Source organism: Chelonoidis abingdonii, chromosome 24 (assembly GCF_003597395.2).
Source record: "Chelonoidis abingdonii isolate Lonesome George chromosome 24, CheloAbing_2.0, whole genome shotgun sequence".
NCBI lineage: Eukaryota > Metazoa > Chordata > Testudines > Testudinidae > Chelonoidis > Chelonoidis abingdonii.
The window spans coordinates 15,744,887-15,765,060 of NC_133792.1; the positions used below are offsets into that span (position 1 = coordinate 15,744,887).

Genomic DNA, 20,174 nt, shown 5'->3' on the forward strand with positions numbered 1-20,174 from the left:
CCGCCCCAGGCACGCGCTTGGCATGCTGGTGCCTGGAGCCGCCCCTGCTCTCTGCCCTGCTTGGACCTGTACAATATTCTATACCAGTGCTCCGAAGGATCAAGCTCTTTGGGTAAACAAGATAGAAAATATATTCATGTGCAAGAGAGAGAGTTTACTTTGCTTGCCCAGGAGGAGGAAAATGGATAGAGACAGACAGAAAGAAAAGCAAATGTACCAGACTGATGCCCAGATTCTCTGAATGAGACTGTGTGAGTGAGAGTGTGCTGATGTCCAGAGGAGGATGGATTGTTCCACCTAAGTGGCTGCAAGATGAGGAACAGAGGGAATGGCCAGCATTCTCCGGAGAGAAGAGATGAGATACAGTGAGAGTGAGACGAGAGAGACAAGAGGAATATTTTGACTCCAGTAATGGACGGACGCTGACATAAAGAATGATTATGGATTTGTTCGGTTTTTGCAGTACTGCTGACTCGCTTGATGTCTGGATAATAGGCTCGCAGAACCACTTAGGAACATGGCACATGGACCAAGCATCTGCTCAGGCCTTCCCTCCCTCGGCATTACTCCTGGTGACTGGATCTTAGAGCAAACACCTCCAATCTACAGAAATCCAGGTGCCTGGGCCTAGCTGTTTTCTCTTAGCCTAGGGGAGGGTTGGCAACCTATGGCACGTGTGCCGAAGGCGGCATGTGAGCTGATTTTCAGTGGCACTCACACTGCCCGAGTCCTGGCCATCAGTCCGGGAGGCTCTGCATTTTAATTTAATTTTAAATGAAAGTTCTTAAACATTTTAAAAACCTTATTTACTTTACATACAATAGTTTAGTTATATATTATAGACTTATAGAAAGGGACCTTCTAAAAACATTACAATGTATTACTGGCACGCAAATCCTTAAATTAGAGTGAATAAATGAAGACTCGGCCCATCACTTCTGAAAGGTTGCTGACCCCTGGCCTAGGGGCTGCTACTACTACTTCTCAGGCATTGATCACTCTCTGAGGAAGACTTTTCTATGGGAAAAGCCCAATGGCAATAACAGCTCCTTCCACTGGGAGGGAGGGAGGGATGGGAACTGAGTGCTCTGATATCTTGTAAACTTTGCTGATCAGCCTGCAACAAGGAGCTGTTCTTTCTGCTACAGAATGGTCAAGATGGCTTCTTTTTTATAAAGAAAAAAAATTGAGTCCTATTCTTTTCAGATTATTAAAAGCTGGTAGAACTTAGAAACTTCACAGTGGAGCCTTTAGTGAGGAAATTGAGTTTTGCCAAGCCTGAAAAATAAAGAATCAATTATAATAAAATTTTAAGCAATTGAAACACATTGCTTCTGAGTGTATGCAGAGACTTCTACCTTACTGGAGCTTTGGTTCTCTTTCCCCTTTATGGTGCAACTAAGTTCTCCTTGACTAAGGGACCTGGTAAGTACAGAGGTTGCTACAATCAGACTGCTCCTTGGATAACTGGTGGTAGAACCAGGCTTCCAGACCTCACAACCTTTTTTTTTTTTTTTTTTTTGTGTGTCTTTCGTTTTTGACAGGTATGGAGAGGAAGGATGGAGGATATTGTCTGTCTGCTGGCAAAACAGCTACAGACCCAGCCACTCCTGCAGTTAACAGAAGTGGCAAAATTTGTTTGCTATTCAGCGGCATGAGGCCCAACCCCAGCACCAAGGGCAAATGTTGAAATGCCTGGGGAGCTGCAGGGAGTCTTGCTGGATCTGGAGAGGGGAGTTGAGGCAGGCCTGGTCCTGGGTTTGCAAAGCTGTGGTTGGAAGATGACTTTTAAGGCCTTTGAGTGACCAGTGCTGCCAGATGGAAAGAGTTGATGTGATTGGCACCATTTCTAATGGGAGAGGGTCGGGCAGTGTACAGAACCTTGACTGCTGAGCAGTCTGGCTCATATCCAGAGGTAAAAGCTGCCATTTTAAACAGACAGAAACTGACTCTAGAGGCATATTGCCGCTGGTTCTGGGTCCAACCATTTCATGGGGAGCACACCAGAATGTAGTGGCCCAGCAGCTGCAGGACCTTACTACCCACTGGTTTTATCTTGGCCCAGCTATATCAGGAGGGATTGGACCCAAAGACTGGTACAGCTGGGAAGGTAATGTAACTTAGCAGGGAAGTCTGCAACCCCAAAAGCTTTCTACCAGGCTCCCCTAAGGCTGGATGGGAGAGATCTGAGGGAAGGGATTTCCGTGGCTGATGAGATGGGATGGAGGTTTCTGCCCACACTAGCAGTCTACACTTTCAGATAGCAGGGTCCTTATAGGAGCTGAAAGAAATGTGCTCCTCAAGGGAGAAGGTTTTGATGCTGGAGCAGGAGGAGGTGATGATCTCAGGGGCAGCTCTAGACTTTTCGCCGCCCCAAGCACAGCGTCATGCTGCGGGGGGCACTCTGCCGGTCGCTGGTCTCGTGTCTCCGGTGGACCTCCCGCAGGTGTGCCTGCGGTGGGTCCACTTGTCCTGCGGCTTTGGTGGAGCCACGGAACCAGAGGACCCTCCGCAGGCATGCCGCTGAAGGCTGCCTGTCTGCCACCCTCCCGGCGACTGGCAGCGCGCCCCCCCGCGGCATGCCGCCCCAAGCATGCGCTTGGTGTGCTGGGGCCTGGAGCCGCCCCTGGATGATCTATACTAAAACCTCCTACAACAGCAGTGCATGACACAGTGATGGGCACCAAATATGAATGTCATAATAAAGGAGAATTAAATAAATTTTCTATGGCATCATATCATGTATCCCAATGTAAACAGGAGTATGCTAGGCAGAGGGAATTCTCTGCTGGCTGTAAGGATTCCCTGATTGTAAAATCAAAGAAGAATCATAAGTCAGACTTTAAATACAACTGAGAAATGAAGAAAAAAGGCTTAGCATTTGACAAGTAGCTGAGAGCCAGTGTGAAATGGTGTCAGCCCACTTCCTACCAGATGGGTATCCCTGCCATAACCACATCTGTCATTAAGTGGGCCTCTTTCTGGCAGCTTTAATGAAGAGGTGAACTAAAAGGGCTATGGATAATGATCTCCCATCTTAGTGTTAAAGGTGGTCACTCCAGGGCAGGTCTGCAACATGTCAGGCAGTCTGTGTAGGTAGGTGAAACTTTAACTGATGCTACTCATGCCATATCTTGTGTGTGACAAATCTCCGCTGATAATCTCTCTTTTCTCCCTGGCCATATCTGCCTCTTGATTTGCTTCTCCCTTTTGTTGTTATTCCAGGGCCCAATCCTGCAAGCCCTCTGAATACACAACTCGCAATAACATTATTGGAAACCCCCAGGGCACAGCCCAAATGGTGTCTCTTTTGGGGAGATACAGGTTGCTATAGAAAATAAAGCTATTGCGAGATGGTGGCTCCAGCGATTTGTGGCATTCTTGAGAAGGTCTGAAGCCACATCAAGGTCAGGGAGCTACAGACAAGGATGTGACTCCCACAAACACACAGATGAGGCATTTAGGGGGGTTGTATCATTGCTAGATTGGGAACTGATTTAATGTTTAGAGAGAGGGGTGAAAGAGAAATTCCCTGGCTTCTCACCTTACTGAGAAACTGCTTCATCCTTTGCACACTCTGGGCCTGATCTAAAGCCCTTGGAGGCAATGGGAAGACTCCTCCTCAACTTTCATCCCCTACCTGCCTAAAATGAGAAACAGGAAAGTCTGATATTTCTCTCTTGACTGCTCCTTGACCAAACCTTGTTCAGCCTAGGTTTCTCTCTCCTATTTGCATGTACATCTAATCATCTTGGGGTTTTGTTATTTAAAGCAGGAGAATAATTTCTGCCTGACCATAAAGTAATCCTGACAATGCCAGGGCTCAAGGATCTCAGAGCTGTTGCTGCTGGAGCCTGTCTTGGCAGAACCAAGCTCACACTGTTTCCTCCTGCAATCAGTTTCATGTCCCGTAACCATGGTGGCAGAGACTGTATTGTCCTCCCCCAAAATCCCTGAGGTTTTGGAATCAGTCTCTAGAGAGCTTCCCAGAGCAGAGCCTGGGGTTAGACAGTTGTGTGGGCCCGTCCCCATCTCTCCTCTTTCTCAATCATTCTTCCCCCTCTTTGCTAGTCTTTCGTCTCTTTAATTCTCTCTCTCTCTCTCCTCCCCTCCCTGGCACGCTCCCTCCTTTCTTTCCCTCTTCCTCTCTTCTTCTCTCTCGCTTTCTGTCATTAACCCCTCTGTGCAGCGGAGCGCCTGGCTTTCCTCCGGGGTCCCTGCAGGTGTCGCTGTCCGGTTTGTAGGCCTCTGGCTGCGGGATGAGTTGCTCACTCCAGGCCGGGGATTGACAGGCCGGGCGGGCAGGACTGGAGGGGGAGGGGCAGACAGACACAGGGAGGCCGCCAGCGAGCGAGAAGCCGCAATCCAGCCAGGGCCGCCTCTGCCTTTTCAATCCGCAGCCATCCTGCTCCCTGAGCCCCCATCTCCCCTCCTGACTCGGCTCCCCAGGCAGACCCGGCTCCCTACAACCACAACAGGTGGGTATTGGGGCCGGCTGGCGGGCTTGGGGCGGCGGGGGATGGGACAAGGCAGCCCTAAAATGGAGCCTGAGCCAGAGGCTGCCTGGAGCCCTGAGGGAACCAGCCCGAGCCGCCCCCTCCCCCCTTCAGGTTTGTCTCCCTTTCGCCCCCCCCCCAGCCCGCACCCCCAGCGCCGCTGGCCGATGGCAGCAGTGCGCGCTTCCACCGCGTACGCCCGGAACAAAGACTTGGGGGCTGGGACCCCGGGGGCCTGGGGTGCACGTCGGGGGGGGGTTGACGCCGTGCCTGGAGGGCAGCGCGGTTAGCCCCTCGTCTGCCCCAGCCGAGCAGGCTGTTGAATTCTGGAGCCAGCCCGGGTGACGGTGGTTTGGAGTCTGCAAAAACCAGTCGGGGATGGAGCCTCCCTCCGTTAACAGCAGATGTGGGGCCTGTTAGGCCACCCCCACGCCCCGCTAGGGGGAGGGGGGCTTAGAGGTGTGAGGGTCAGTTTCAAGTGGCAGATCTCTCATAAAGATGGGTGGCTTTGCCCGCTTGGATTTGGGGGGAGGGGTGGTGGTTAAAAAACCGTGTTTAGCCCCATTGTTTTGGTTCTGCGCTCCGGTCATGGGAGGCCTGGTCTGTGTGTGTGTGTTTTGCTGTTGCTGTTACAAACTGCTAAACCCTCCCCCATCTGGGATTATAAAACTATACACGCTGCAGAGCATCCTGCCCCCGTCTCCCAATCGCTCTGCTACGCACAGACGATGGTGTATAAAATAGTTTAATTTAACAGTGTTTATTATTAACTAGTCGATTTTTGTTTTCTGCAAAGAGGGTTAAAAATAGAAATAACTACCGTATCTTGATTTTACAGTGAAGAGATTCTTGTTGCAATATATGTTTCAACAAGACATCTCAGTTTTGCAGCCCCAGTTGTTTTATTGTTGTATTTATTGTAGCTGTGCAAAGACCGGACTAAGAACTGAAATGCAGCTTGTGGGGGAGTGTTTTCAGTGCAGCTTCTGAGGCTGTTAAATGTAGTGTGGAGATGTTGTGTTTTGATGCTGGATCTTGGAAGATGTGTATGTTTTTTTAAAAATACATATTTTTATTGTTAGCAAAGAATTTACTTTTCTTTTTCTGGTTTCTGGGCTTTTGGGAGTGTGTGCGCTGGAGATGAAAGTCCTGAAACAGGTCTTGGCTCGACATGTAATGTTTTTTCCATGCATCTCATTAGAGTTTGTGGATGTTTTGATTAGCAGAACTGTGTGGGCTTCGGTTTGAGTGGTTGCAAACATTCTTTGATCCTGAGTTTTGGGTTTTGTTATGAAAATTTTTCTTCATAGCTCTACGTAGAGAACGCTCTGTGTGTTGAAAAGGTGATAGAGAAGCAGCAATTTTGGAGGCAGTGTTTGATGGATTAATACTTTCATATAATGAAGCATTTTTATTTTAATGGTACTTGTGTTTGTCATAATATAAACAGGCTATGTAAATATTCAAGGCCCTGTGTCTCTTTCTAGAGACTGGGGGTGGGATGGGCATTGTTCCTGAAAGCTTGGATACTCCCTCTTCAGTACTAGCAGAGGATGCCCTTCATCTTGCAGAATTGAGTCCTGATTAAGGATTTGTAAGTTAGTTTAAAACTTCCATTGCAGTGGTGCCTAGATGTCTCAGCTAGATCAGGCCTCATTGTGCTAGGCACTGTGCGAACATAGAAAATGACAGTCCCTGTCCCCAAAGAGCTTGCACTAGAGTGTTGGCATCTGACAGGTGGATTTGCCAAATATAAATTTGGAGTCAAAATGCCCTGGGGCAGAGAGGTTGAAGGTGGTGTGGGTGGTGCTGCTCTCATTGTGCTCTGTCAGGCCAAGTCCCTGAGTAGCTAAAACTTTTAACTGCAGTTTTGCTATACATTAATTGGCCCTGATTCTGTAAGGAGCTACAAATGGATCAAACCTTGGTCTGTGCAGAGCCCCATTGAAGTCAGTGGTGTTCTGGGCAGGTGGAGCGGTCATGTTGCTTCTCACAGGTCTGAGACCTTAGAGATTTTTTTCCATTTGTTTTTATATTTTTGAGGTGTGAAGGATTAATAACCAATCTTCATTGTTAATCTTTATTGTCATGATGACCAGTCTGAAATGTGCTTTTTCTTTAAGGCATATTAAAATGTCAGGTTAAAAATCACATTTAAAAAGTCCATAGAGGATTGGCAAAATTTGAGGAATTAAAACCAAATGTATTGTTCACCATTGCTTCTGAATCTTTCTTTTTGGACTTAATTTGGCTTGGACATTGAAGATAAGCTGGTCTGTTTCACTTTTTAGTCACTTTCACTGTTTGGTTCTTTACCCTAGTCCAGTGGATGCTGCACAGGTTTCAGGGCAAATTTTAAATGGAAACAAAACTGTTGAAATATATAAAAATATGATTACATAATTTTGTTTTCACTTAAAGCATTGTCCTGAGATGCAGCTGGATGGAGAGTTCATTTTATAATTCCAGTCAGGAGTTTAGTATGTAACTTGTGGTTTTATTTATTTAGGGTTTTACAGAATTTATTTTGAATAGAAATGGCTACATTAAATTTTTCTTAATTCACTGAATATTTTGTTTGGCGTTAAATCCAGCCTTGCAACATTTGCAAATGAAACATCGTACCTTTTTGCTAGTGCCTGAAACCCAGAATGTGAAATTATTTTGTCCAAGCTGCTTGAAACACACAGAGTTTTAAAAAAAAAAAAACCAAAAACCTACAAAACCAGGAAAAAGTAAATGGAGGTTTTAAAAAATCTTAGTTTTTAACCTGAGTAATTCAGGTAAGGAATTAAAAAAAAGAAAGAAAAAAAAAAAGACGACTTTCTATCACCCTTTTAGTATTATATTTTATTAAAGCTTTTTCCAGTGCATATATTTAGGAACTAACTTCTGTTGGACAGTGTGCTAAAATAAATAATATTTATCAAAACGTTATGACTTATCAGACTGGGATAGTATTAGAATCCACGTTTGCACTGTGCCTGCTACTATGGGACCTGATCTCTGGTTGGAGTATTTGACTGCTCATATAATATAAAAATCTCTAAGATCTCTATAGAGTGCTGGTATTTTTGCATAGCCACCAACAGTCCTGATCCTGCAAGTTGTCCCAGATGAAGTACAGCTTGCCAGATCAGGGCCGTAGTTTTGGATGTCTCAGTAAGACCTCTTGTGCACCTAACCTTTGAAATACAGTGTGTATTCTATTGTTCCTTTCACAAATAATCAGCTGTTTTGGGTTCACATTTATCAGTTGCCCAAGATTTCCATTGTACTTATCCAGGTAATTTAATGTACTTTAGGACCAGTAGGGTTAGGACTCATGTTGCAGTAGGACTTAAATCATGACAACCTTGTTATTTATTTTTTCTTGGTACAAGGAGATCTCACTGTTGCAAGACTTCCTTTTGTGACTGTCCAAATTGAAGTGTGTGTGTGGGGAGAACTTCTAGGATAGTAAATGTTAATTTTGAAATAGGGGAAGGACGAATAAATTAGTAATCTCACAGCTCCCTAGTTTGACTAGCTTGTCACTGGGAACAGAAAACTCACAAATATGGGTCTTTCAGATATGGCACATGGCCCAATAGAAACATTCTAAACAGGTAAGAGCTGGTGAACTGTCAATCGTCTTCCTAAGCACAACTTCTTGGATAGCTATTGAAATAAACTGACTTTTCATTACTAGAGCAAACATAATCCATTCCCAAAAGTTTCTTCCAGGGAAGATGTGTGCAGATTTGTGACTGCAACACAAGTTTGTTTGAATAAAAGCTCTTTCCAGAGAAGAATACATGTGGATAAAGCAGAGGGCTATAATATAATGTTATAACTCACTGAAACATCACTTAGTTTCATTATGAGAGATTGTCAGAAACTTCTTATGTAGCATTCAAGAGCTCTGTGTGTGGGTGTGCGTACATGTAGGTTTAGATTAAGAAATAGGTTTTGTCATGCTGGTGCAGAGATGAGGGAGCTGTATGTTTTGGAGCTAAATTGTTAGAAGGTTTGTATGTGTAAAACTTGAACTTGTCAGGAAGCCATAAGACCACATCTGTAGTAGGCCTGAGCCTTTTCTGCTAGCAACAGCGCTTTTATATTTGACTGTGGAACTGGAGGAGATTGGCATCTCTTGAGTTGCTGTGCTAAAAGATCGGTAGGTACAAGACAGCAAGGAAACTAGTGCAATTTTGGAGCTGCAAATGCAGGGGCATGTGGAGCTGATCATCATCCCCTGTGACTCTGGTGCAGCTGCATCTAGAATATATTGTCCAGTTTTGAGCACCTGTATTACCAGGAAAGTGTTGACCAATTAAAGGGAGCAACAAAAACTCCTAGAAGGCTGCAGGCATTGATTTAGGAGGAAAGATTAAAAGAGCCACACCTTGACTGAGAAAAGGTGATTACAGAGTTATCAGAAGGATGTAAATATCAAACAGAAAAAGGAGTTCTTTTGGGTGGTACATAAGGGAATAACTTGGAGTTATGGAATGAAATTAAGGTGGGGGAATCTAGGAAATCTTTCTGATAGTGAGATGAGCTGGCAGCTCTTGACAAATCATCCATTGTCACTAGCAGGAAGACTTACTCTATTGTATTCTGATGCTTGACATGAGCACAGGGCTTGAGGTTGGCTGGAATGGAATGTTTGAAGCCTCCCAGGAGTTTCAGATATACAGCAGTAAAGCTGAAGGACTGCAGAATTAACACTCTATTGAAACAAACAGTGGTGGAGGGATTTGGGGGAATCCTCCTCCTCCTCCTACGGAGCTGCACAGGACTTTCTTGCAGTGTAGCTGGGATAGATCTACTGCAAGGAGTAGTAGTTGGGGACAGGGTTTAGGAAGCCTGCATTGGATATGTGTGTGTCACATACTGTTCACGAGCTTCCTGCGGGCCTTTCTACAGTGGGGATGTAGTGTCAGGGCTGCTGCTATGTAGATTTGTCAGGTATCTCCACCTACATGTGGTGCAAGGGCAGGTGCAAATGTGCAATAGGCTACTGTAGTCTTGAGGCTGGAGTAGCAGTCCTGAAGTGGGATGAAGGGCAGGGATGAAGGATTTCTCTCTTGCTGTGCCAGCATTTGGGCTTAGGCAGTTCATATGTTTCTGGTTCATTATGTTTTTCTGAATTTACAGAAAAGTAATGCCCCATCAAGTCACATTCTGGAGGGTTTTCTTCATAGCCATAAGGGCAAGAAGCTTAATTTTTGGAAAAACTGAATATTAACCAGGGCAGTTTCTTGCCGGTCACTGACGAGTGCATCCTTGATATTGGGCTAATTGTGTCATTGTTCTGCATTCAAGGGGAATATAGCATTTTATCATGCCACAAGATTATACCAAGTACTTAGGGCAGTGTACAGGGTGAGCCATCTAGAATGTTTTCAGTATTCTGGAGCCCAGAATACTTGCTGTAGACTGTAATTGAATCATGCACAGCCCGTCCTACGACATGCAGGAAGACAGTGTATGCCAGCAGAGAGAGAGGTACACCAGGAGTCAAGAGACATGGGTTCTGTTCCTGGTTTTGTCACTAATCCAGAGGTTGAGGTGACCTTTGGCAAATCACTTAGATCCTCTCAGTTTTCCTATCTGTGAAGTTGATAGGATGCTTACCCGCCTTTGTAAAATGTTTTGTAAATCCGCACATGAAAAGTCTATGTAAATGAGAAGTATGAATATATGGGTGAGATGTTTCTCACTTCCTATCCTACAGTGCTCAGTCCATACAGAACACAGCTGCTTTTCAGAAGACCTAAGCAGAACTTTTCATTATTACAAGCATGTTAAAAGTGCTACTCACACTATAATATGATCACTTACTTCCTTGTGTCTGTTGCTCTTTCCCTATTAAATACTTTCTCTAATTCATGGTTGAGTAAAAATTAATCACTGATTTTTTTTTATTTGGATTTTTGTTTAAATTTAAATTAAATTAGTTTATTTTAAATGTATTTTTCAGGTTTAAAAATAAAATTGAAATTTAAAATGTGAAATGGACAACTTTTGTTAAGGCTTTACTTTATTATAATCTACTAACATCATTTAAATTAAACAAAAGTATAAATAGTACATGTTTGCTGACAAATTTTAAAGAAAGTCAAACCACTGAATTGGTGGAAGAAGTCACTGGTTAAGTACGCGAAACAGAGACTTTGTTGAAGTGCTAAACCAGCCTTTGACAGCAGAAGCCTCTTCTTGAGGTGCAGAGAGAATAATTGATTCATTTCAGTTTATATAACTAGTTCAGCTCAATGGCTAATTCATTCAAAGTTGAGAAACTGGGAGCTGAAAAAGAAAGTAAGTTTGTTTTCTCTTCCAACTATGAATAAAAACTAGGCATGAAAGACTGAGATCTACTAGTTCTAAAATCTAGAAGGACATGAACATAAAAATGGCCATACTGGGTCAGACCAATGGTCCATCTAGCCCAGTGTCCTATCTTCCACAGTGAGGTGCTTCAGAGGGAATGAATATAACAGGCGATCATTGAGTGATCCATCTCCTGTCATCCACTCCAAACTTCAGACAGTCAAAGACTAGGGACATCCAGAGCAAAGGGTTGCATCCCTGACCATCTTGGCCAATAGCCATTGGTGGACCTATCCTCCAGGAACTTAAATAATTCTTTTTGAACCCCATTAGAGTCTTGGCCTTCACAACATCCTCTGACAAGAAGTTCCACAGGTTGACTGTGCATTGTGTGAAGAAGTACTTCCTTATGTGTGTTTTTAAACCTGCTTGCCTATTAATTTCATTGGGTGACTCCTGGTGACATGGTGACCAGAGATAATCAGTTTAGTTTGCTAATTACCAATAATACTTCCTTTGTTTTAATAAATTAGTTTTAAATACAAAACATATTTTGGTAAACTTTTGATAAACTATTTTTTGTTATATATCTATCCCATTTAAGGTACTCTTAGTTAATAAAAAGGCAAATAAATGCTTTTAAAATATATGTTAATCATCATTTAGAAAATGGTGAATGATGCATTTCTTACTATATAAAATATATAAAAATTAAGAATCTGAATAAATGTAAGTTAAGCTATATGGTTGCTTACATAAATGTATATACATATAACATGTCCTGCTGGTTAGCAAAAATCAGCTCCAGATTTAGCATGAAGGCTATAATTGCAAATCAACATGTTTTAATGGTTACCAGCCAATGAGAATCAACCTTTCTTCAGGAAAATAACTGAAAACTACAAATTCAAAACATAAAATCAGTGATTGAAATTGAGGTTTCTTACTTGATGATTTAAATCTTGCTAATTTAAATCAATCTGCCCTGCTCTAATTTCCCATGGACCTCAATGTGCATATCCAGTGCAACCAAGTGCTTTGAATAACTGGCTACATGTAAACCAATGGTGGGATGAAATGCGGTGGTATGGGTTTTTTTTTTTTTTTTAAAAGGGAAAGGATTGGAAATACTTTTTTAGGAACTTACATCTCAGATACTATAGTATTTGAACTACAGACTTGCCTGAATTGCTGTGAATTTTGTTTGTAGTTTGATCCAACTGTTCCAACCGATTTTCTGGTTTCCCACATTCATAAAAAGTTGAAAGAGAATGATTTATTCATCTCCTTGCCGGTGCAGTATTGTTCCTTACAGTACATATACTAGTACTTTGTCCTGTCTAGTTCTAAAGATGACAGGCAATGGGACTCCCACCATTTCCTGTGGAGAAGATTTTATATTCAGATCAACAGGGCTTGACAAATCCACTCAGCAGTGGCAAGTAAGAAACTTTCCCTTGTATGCATTGTGGTGGGGACTTGACCTTTAATCTCTGTGGATTTGAAACTTTTTTTTTTTGTCTTTATGATTGTGAAAATAACCAGAGTGTAAGCTAATTCACTGTAGTCAGGAGACAGTTTGAGAGGGTGGAGAGGTATAGGCTGACTAATATCCAAATCCTGTGAAGCTGAGCTCTTTGGTCTGTAGGTATGATGGGTCATATTCTTGACATGGACATGGATTCCCAAAATCCTGCCTCAGTTGTGTGCAGAGGAACCAAATTGATTTCGTATGGCCTCTAATGATCCCTTTCCCATTTGTCCCAACACCTGCGTGTGCTAGTGTCATATGCAATACATTTCTAGGCTTGTCATCTACTGAAAGACACATCAAGATTTGTGTTTGTAGCTTACTACTAGCTAAAAGTTGCACTGTCCCATAAGTATAGTAATTCATAAAGTTGGGTGCGAGGAGCTGAGGACTTAAAATTTGGACTTAAACTATTCTGAACAAAAAGAGCCATCAACCATGTTTGTAGCTGTTTCCATCACTTCACATTGACTTAAGACATTCTAGGCTTCAGAGTGACAATTCTGGAATCTCATCATATCGGTTTTATTTCTCTCTCTATGCCTTAAGTGCATTTATCAGAGTGTGGCTTGTCTTTCTTCAAAATATGTCCTTCCCTAGGTTAAATGAATGCTTTCTTCCATCCACCTCAATATATTGCAGTACTTACAGACTATACCTCATACCTCTGGTCTTCAGCATGTCTCAAGATCACCAAGTTGACACAGTGCACGTACAAATGAATATTATGGACGCTGCATTCAAGGGCTTTAGCTAGTGCACGATATTTATTTGTGTTTTGTGTATTCAGTTACTTAAGTAGATCAGTTTTATCGTAAAGCACCTGGGTTACTTGGCTGGATAGACTCTCTGTAATGATTTTAAAGTAGAAGGAAATATGTGGGTTCCATGTGGCATACTGGTAGAATTTATTAGCTTAAATTATTGAATTTTTAAAGTTGACTTGTCAGTCATGGAAATAACTGTGACTCTGAGTTGCTGATAGGTGTTACAGCCTGAGCAGTTGTGCACCTGTTATAACTTGAGATCAGTTCATGCTCGCTTGTAATTATGGGAGCACTCCTGCTGCCTTCAGTGAGCTGCTTGCACGGGGAAGAGGAGCAGGCTTTGGCCCGTAGTCTCTCTCTTTGATTTTCATACTGTGTAATTCTCTACTGAAGGACATTATTGTCAGATACACAACAGAACTGCCATGTCAGTTTTTCTCTCCTCTTCAGTTTTTCCTTACAACCATTGCTCCTGCATGGAGTTTTCTCCTTTTCTTTCCTACCCAATAGTCCCCATGCTTCTGAGGCCTCAGTAGTGAACAGTTAGTGCAGGGGTCTGCAACCTTTCAGAAGTGGTGTGCCGAGTCTTCATTTATTCACTCTAATTTAAGGTGTCGCATGCCAGTCATACATTTTAATGTTTTTAGAAGGTCTCTTTCTATAAGTCTATAATATATAACTAAACTATTGTTATATGTAAAGTAAATTAGGTGTTTTAAATGTTTAAGAAGCTTCATTTAAAATTAACTTAAAATGCAGAGTCCCCCCGGACCGGTGGCCAGGACTCAGGCAGTGTGAGTGCCACTGAAAATCAGCTCGCGTGCTGCCTTCGGCACACACGCCATAGGTTCCCTACCCCTGAGTTAGTGTGATACTATTTATAAAACTGTAAGTGTTTAAGGCCCTTTGAAAGGGGGACTGGAGTGAGAATCAGGAGACCAGAACTCTATTCCTTCTGCCACTGAAGTGACTTGCCCAAGATCACACAACACTCCCCTCTGTGCCTGAGTTTCCATAGCTGTAAAATAGGGATAATGATACTGACCCTCCTCTGTACATCACTTGAGATCCCAATAAGAGCTAAATATTGTTTGTTGTTGAAATGTTCAAATACCTAAATACTTAATTAAAAATATTCTATAGCTCATGTGAAATCTGGGGATAAAGTATGGTGAGTCCATCCTAATAGCTTGTGTGGGAGAAGCATATAAATACAGGTGGTGCTCCGTTTGGTTTTAATTTGCTTAATCAGGAGAAGTCCTGTTCTTTTGGTGCTGAGGAAGTGGGGATGTTGCATCTTCATGAGCTCTTCCCTGGGTGTTCAGCTCTCACAGGAGTTTCAGCAGGGCAAGATGGAAGGCAAATGATTTTTAGAAAATATAGTGCTGAATCCTCTAGGTGTTAGCTTTGGGAGAGCTCAGAGCATATATACAATTTTAAGTGTAAACATTTGCACTTAAATAATGCTCCTCTTCTTTGTGCTTTAAAGACAGCTTGCAAAACGAGTTCAATCCTTGAGGGGGCTATTTGGGGATTGGTCCTGCTTTGAGCAGGGGGTTGGACTAGATGATCTCCTGAGGTCCCTTCCAACCCTAATGATCTATGATTCTATGAAAACCCTAGATCACTTCCCTAGGTATAAAAGAAAGAGGGTGATAGGTTTGACTTGTGGAAGTCACAGGTGGTTCTCACTTAACTGAGCTGCTCTGACCTTTGAGGTTTGGCTTCTGAAATGTGAAATGTGTGCTTGTTGCATTTGTTTCCATTTGGGCCTCGCTAACTTGCTAATCAAGTGGTTTCAGGAAGTCACAGCTTCTAGCCTAGTAATGTTTGTTATGTGAATACGATTTGTCAGAGGTGGGTGTTGGGTCCAGTTTTATTTAACACCTTCACTGTCTAGATGAGGGCATAAGCAGCATGTTAATGATGTTTACAGATGCTACTAAATTGGTCCATCTTATCAGACATCCTGCCTCCAGTAGTAGCCAATTCCTGATGCTTCAGAGTAACATGAAACCCCTGTAATGCATCTGCCTGACTGAAGGCAGGAGTCCCCCTTTCCTGACACTCGGATAACTAGTTAATTCCTTAAAGCATGAAATTCTTAGTGCAGGAGACTAGTTCTTTTTCCTTGCAAACCGAAGCCTGTTCCAGGTCTACACTTTTGTACTTTGTTGGTCAGGGTGTGTGTGGGGGAAAAAAACACACCCCTTAGAAACCTAGCTGTGTAGACAAAGTTCCCAGTGCCTAAGAGGACTTCTTTTGGTGTAGCTAACATTGTTTGGGGAGGTGATGTTCTTATACTTGGAGAACTCCTCCTCTTAGTATATGCTGCATCTACACTACAGCACTATGCTGGCATATGCTCAGTATTGTACCATAACCTGAGTTCCTCACTGATTGATTGCTCTCAGGGTGGAAGGATGGACCTTGAAATATCTCTCTCAGCTGTATGAACCCAGGATCTTGTATGGACCTCTTTCTCTGCATGAGCTGCATACCAACTCACGGGCTGGATTTACCTAGCTTTTCCTCTTCATCTTAGCCCTCAATTACTGGAGGTCAGGGCCTTCCCGTGTATAACACTGTTTATCTGGTCCTTGTGGAGAAGCGGGATCCTCAGAGATTACTAATGGACCTGCTGTGCGTTTTGCCTAGATACAGGCACGCTCCACTACCAGACTCTTCAGTCTGCGCAAGCGACCCTTTATTACTCAGGTGGAAGGTGGGCTGTGAACCCATGCACCCAGACTTCTCTTCTCAGTCACAAGTTTGAGATGTTGGCCAGTAACGGATGCTTCAGAGGAAGATGCAAGAAATCCCATGGTGAACAACTATGGAGTCATTTGCTAATAAGGGAGTTTTGTTCCTGTTGCTCTGTTGTCATGAAACATGAGGATTTACATGCTGCTTTATACAAACAAACAAAAAAAACCTAAACAAAACAGATGTTGTTATGAATGTCCTCATTAACAATATCAATGTCTATCCTTTTTTAATCCCACTAATCTGTTAGCTTTATCATTTCATGGCAGTGAGTTCCAAAGTTAGGTATGCATTGTGTATAAAGGTATTTCCTTTTATCATTTAGTTGCTTTTGTGTTTCGTTGGCTGTCCCAAGGCGCTGATGTTAGGAGAGAGGATAATTAGGAGCACCTGATTTACCTTTTCTGTACAGGTCTGTCACATCTTACTCAGGGTTATGTTCCGCAGTCAGCACATAAAGCGAAAATTGCGTATAGTCAAAATTACATTGAGTGTAATGGAGGGCGGAATCGCCCGCACTACAGGTACAGTATTAAATTGTTGGGTTTTTTTTTGTTTGTTTTGTTTTTGCTGACCGCGTAAAGCTGAAATTGTGCATGTTAAATGCACGTAAGATGCAACAGACCTGTACTGTTTGTTTTGTATACCTCTATCACATTTCCTCTCTGAATTGAACAGTCCCAGTCTTTTCAATCACTCATCATACAGAATTCCCTCCATGCCTCTGAGGGTATGTCTAGACTACCAGCTGGATTGTCGGGCAGCGATTGATCCAGCGGGGATCAATTTATCGTGTTTAGTCTAGACATGATAAATCGACCCGAGTGCTCTCCCGTCAACTCCTGTACTCCACTGCCGCGAGAGGCGCAGGCAGAGTCGATGGGGAAGTGGCAGCAGTCGACTCACCATGGTGAAGACACCATGGTAAGTCTATCTAAGTATGTCGACTTCAGCTACATTACTCACTTAGCTTACGTTGCATAACTTAGATCTTGAATTCATTGTAATTACTGTATCCTGCATTAGTGGCCCCAAGCAGAGGCCAAAGAAAAGGGCTACAGTCAGGCAGCCAGCTTTCAGGTATTGCAATCAGCAGGTGCCAGCTGGCTGCAGCATGTGTTTTAATAACCATACAGAAGGGTAATTCATTTCTTCATGTGTTTGGATTTTATATATTTTATATTTTCAGTCTGCCAGCCTGGGAAATCTTTTAAGGTGTCCGTCTGGATCCCAAGTCTGGCTGTCTGATGGGAAAATACAATTGTCTCAAGGTAGCTTTTAGAGTTACAGGCAGGTGCACTCTTTCCAAAGTACAGCAGAGGACCCAGCTGGCTGAGAAGAACCAGAAGGAGAATTTAGCAGGGTAGGTGGACAAATATTCACTTTCGATGGCCTTTGCACAGACTTTGAGGTCTGAGGGTTGGTGTTGTATCTTCAGGCTTAGATGGAATGCCTGTCACTTTTGTTCAGATCAGCAGCTGTCCTGTAGCAGGGTCAGTTACAGTAAGAGGGGAGGCAGTGTGGTCCGTGGTTACAGCAAAGGTCTGTATGTCAGGAGAATGGGATTCTGTTTCTAGTTCTGCTGTTAGCTCACTGTGTTATCTTGGTTAAGTCCCTTCACCTCTCTGGGCCCCTTATTTTCTCTTCTGGAAAACAGGGCTAATGATACTTAGCACTTTGCAAAGGTTGGTTTGAGATCTCAGTTGAAAGTTGTTACAGTAAATACAAAGTATCCTGTAAATAGCACTTGTCCAGATTCTGACTGCGGTTGCTCCATAAGGCTTGACAACAGGCTTTTCCTAGCATGCCCCTGTGTTCTCTGCTTTGAAGTGGTTGTTTATTCCTCCTCCATCCTTTTTAATGATACGAGATGTGATCAAGAGGCAGCTAAGACTCAGTTACGTAACTTGTTGCTAGGGTTTCTCTTTGGCAGCTCTACCCTGATATCTGTTTGCATGCTGACTTTCAGGAACGCAGGGTTTTTCTGTTAAGCAGCCAGCTCCCAAACCAATTAACATTTCCCTCCCCTTCCCACTATTTTAAAATTCTAAATGGGTTTGAGAAAAGTTATTGCTCCCATTAAAGTGAAGAATTGATACCTAAACAGCAGAGTGGACAGGTGTTTAGCAGACTTCACCTCAGAGGGTTCTGGTTTAATACACCTCAATCCTGATCTCCAACACACCTGCTAAAACAGTCCTGGGGTCCCACAAAGGATTGCCAGGGCATCACAGTCCTGATTTACAGCATCACCTCTTATTCTACTCTAGTCGTAGGGCTCTCTACAGCTCTGCCAGAGCAAACAGAAACAATTCTCCTCAATCTAGCACCAAATTGCCCTCCACAGTAATCGGGACATAATTCTCCTTTCCTCTTTCATGACCGTCCTACTAATAAAATACTGTGGAAATAAGGGAGGGACCATTGTTTTCTTTGGCAAAAGATGAATGTCTGAGAAAATATTGAACCAGGGAAGATGCCAAAGATATGCCTGCTATGCCAAAGGAGAATTTGTCCCAAGATTGGCATTAAGCCTCATTGTCTCTGCAAGGCCCCACGTTGCAGCTCCATCAGTCTGTCTGTGAGGACTGCATGGGACTCCTTTCAGAGCATGTCATTATTCCTTGATCAGCCAGTGGAAGTTGATGTTTTGAGTGGTACCAAATTCTTCGCATCTTCTTGAGACTAAGCATGCTGAATCCAAAGCTCCAGCCCAGGATTTAAACCTGGCAGCACTGTCATTCAGCTCCTAATGCCAGTTTTATTGGCCACAAATTTTCTTCCTGGCTACTGGTATTAGATATGCTTTGCTAGCCTAGATGCAGATGGCAGCACAGTATCAAACTGGTTGTGTCCAGCATGTGTGGCCTATGCTTATTCTGTATATAATATGTGGTGAATTTATCCTCTTACCTGGAAATCATGTTTGATAAGGGATTACTAGTGGAGGTTGTTGCTTGTGGTTAGAGGCTAGTCTCTTTCAGAACTAGTGATTATTTCACCTGCCTTGTCTGTCTAATATCCTGGGACCAACACGGCTACGATAATGAGAAAGTTAACATTTTTATCCAATAACTACGCTTATCAGCAGCTTTTCCGTACTAGCTCAGTCTTCCACCTGAGGTGTTGTTTGCCAGATTTGTTATGTTTTGTGTTTTGTTTACAAATTGTAATTGATTAGTTTTAGTGGCAGTTATTGCTTTGGAAGAATCAGTTTAAGACTGGCACCTCTTCAAATTCCCCTGTCTCCATCTGCTGGCAAGGAAGGAGGATACTCGGACATCGGGGACTGGTATAAAAATGGCTCAACAGAAATGGGTTTTCACTCTTTTTAAAATGCATATAAAATGAAAATTTATCAATTATTCTGTCTGCTCTGAAAACACATTATAAAATTGGATTTTCTCTGTTGACACTTTAGATTATTAGAACAAAATATTAAAATTATATATGTACTTTCCATAATCAATGCTATTTGTTTAATTTGCGCTCTGAACTCAGTCTGGACAATGTAACCAAATATATTTCTGTCAAATCAGCAGTCTCTAGTAATTTTAACTTTTTGTCTCTCATGCACTAGAACAAAGCTGTAACATTCAGGTTCCAAACACTATAGAGGGACATTTAAATCCAACAGAAAAGAAACCAAGTCTGTTTTCACTATATATTTGGCTTAGTTTTAGTGTCAGCTTTAAAGATTACTTCACTGATCTTACATTTTATTAAACCTAAGTGTCTAGCCTAACTTTTCAAAATCTGTTTCTTTTTGCAAAACCTCAATTTGCAGCCTAAAATTAGTCTGATAACATCACTAGCATCCTTTAGGCTGGCTTTCTGGGTATGACATTTTTCCCTGGCAAATGCTAGGATTTGATCTAATGAACCTTTTGCCTCTCTTACATTTTATGATTCTCACTCAGCTAAAACGATACTTCAGATGCAGAGAGAAATATCTTTTATTGGACGAACAGCTGTGGAAACCTCCTCTCTCTCACCAATAGAAGTTGGTCCAATAAAAGATAAAATCATAGACTTTAAGGTCAGAAGGGACCATTGTGATCATCTAGTCTGACCTCCTGCACAATGCAGGCCAAAGAATATCACCCACCCACTCCTGTAACAAACCCCTAACCTATGTCTGAGGCCTGGTCTACACTACGTGTTTAAACTGAATTTAGCAGCGTTAAACCGATTTAACCCTGCACCCGTCCACACGACGAGGCCCTTTATATCGATATAAAGGGCTCTTTAAACCGGTTTCTGTACTCCTTCCCAACGAGAGGAGTAGCGCTGAAA

At 42.7% G+C, this 20,174-nt stretch overlaps 1 protein-coding gene across 8 annotated transcripts in view; it reads left to right on the forward strand.

Moving 5' to 3' along the window:
* PRRC2B (proline rich coiled-coil 2B) overlaps nt 1-20,174 on the forward strand; it is an 80,655-nt gene that overhangs the window by 9,415 nt on the left and 51,066 nt on the right. For 6 of the 8 annotated variants that reach the window (XR_012654795.1, XR_012654796.1, XR_012654797.1 and 3 more), the window contains exon 1: nt 4,271-4,478. The exons of 1 other annotated variant lie outside the window; for it this stretch is intronic. The gene's annotated coding sequence lies outside the window, so the exon portion shown is untranslated. Of the gene's footprint in view, nt 1-4,270; nt 4,479-20,174 lie in introns of those variants that run through there. One more of the 8 variants, XM_032797793.2, reaches the window with a different exon arrangement.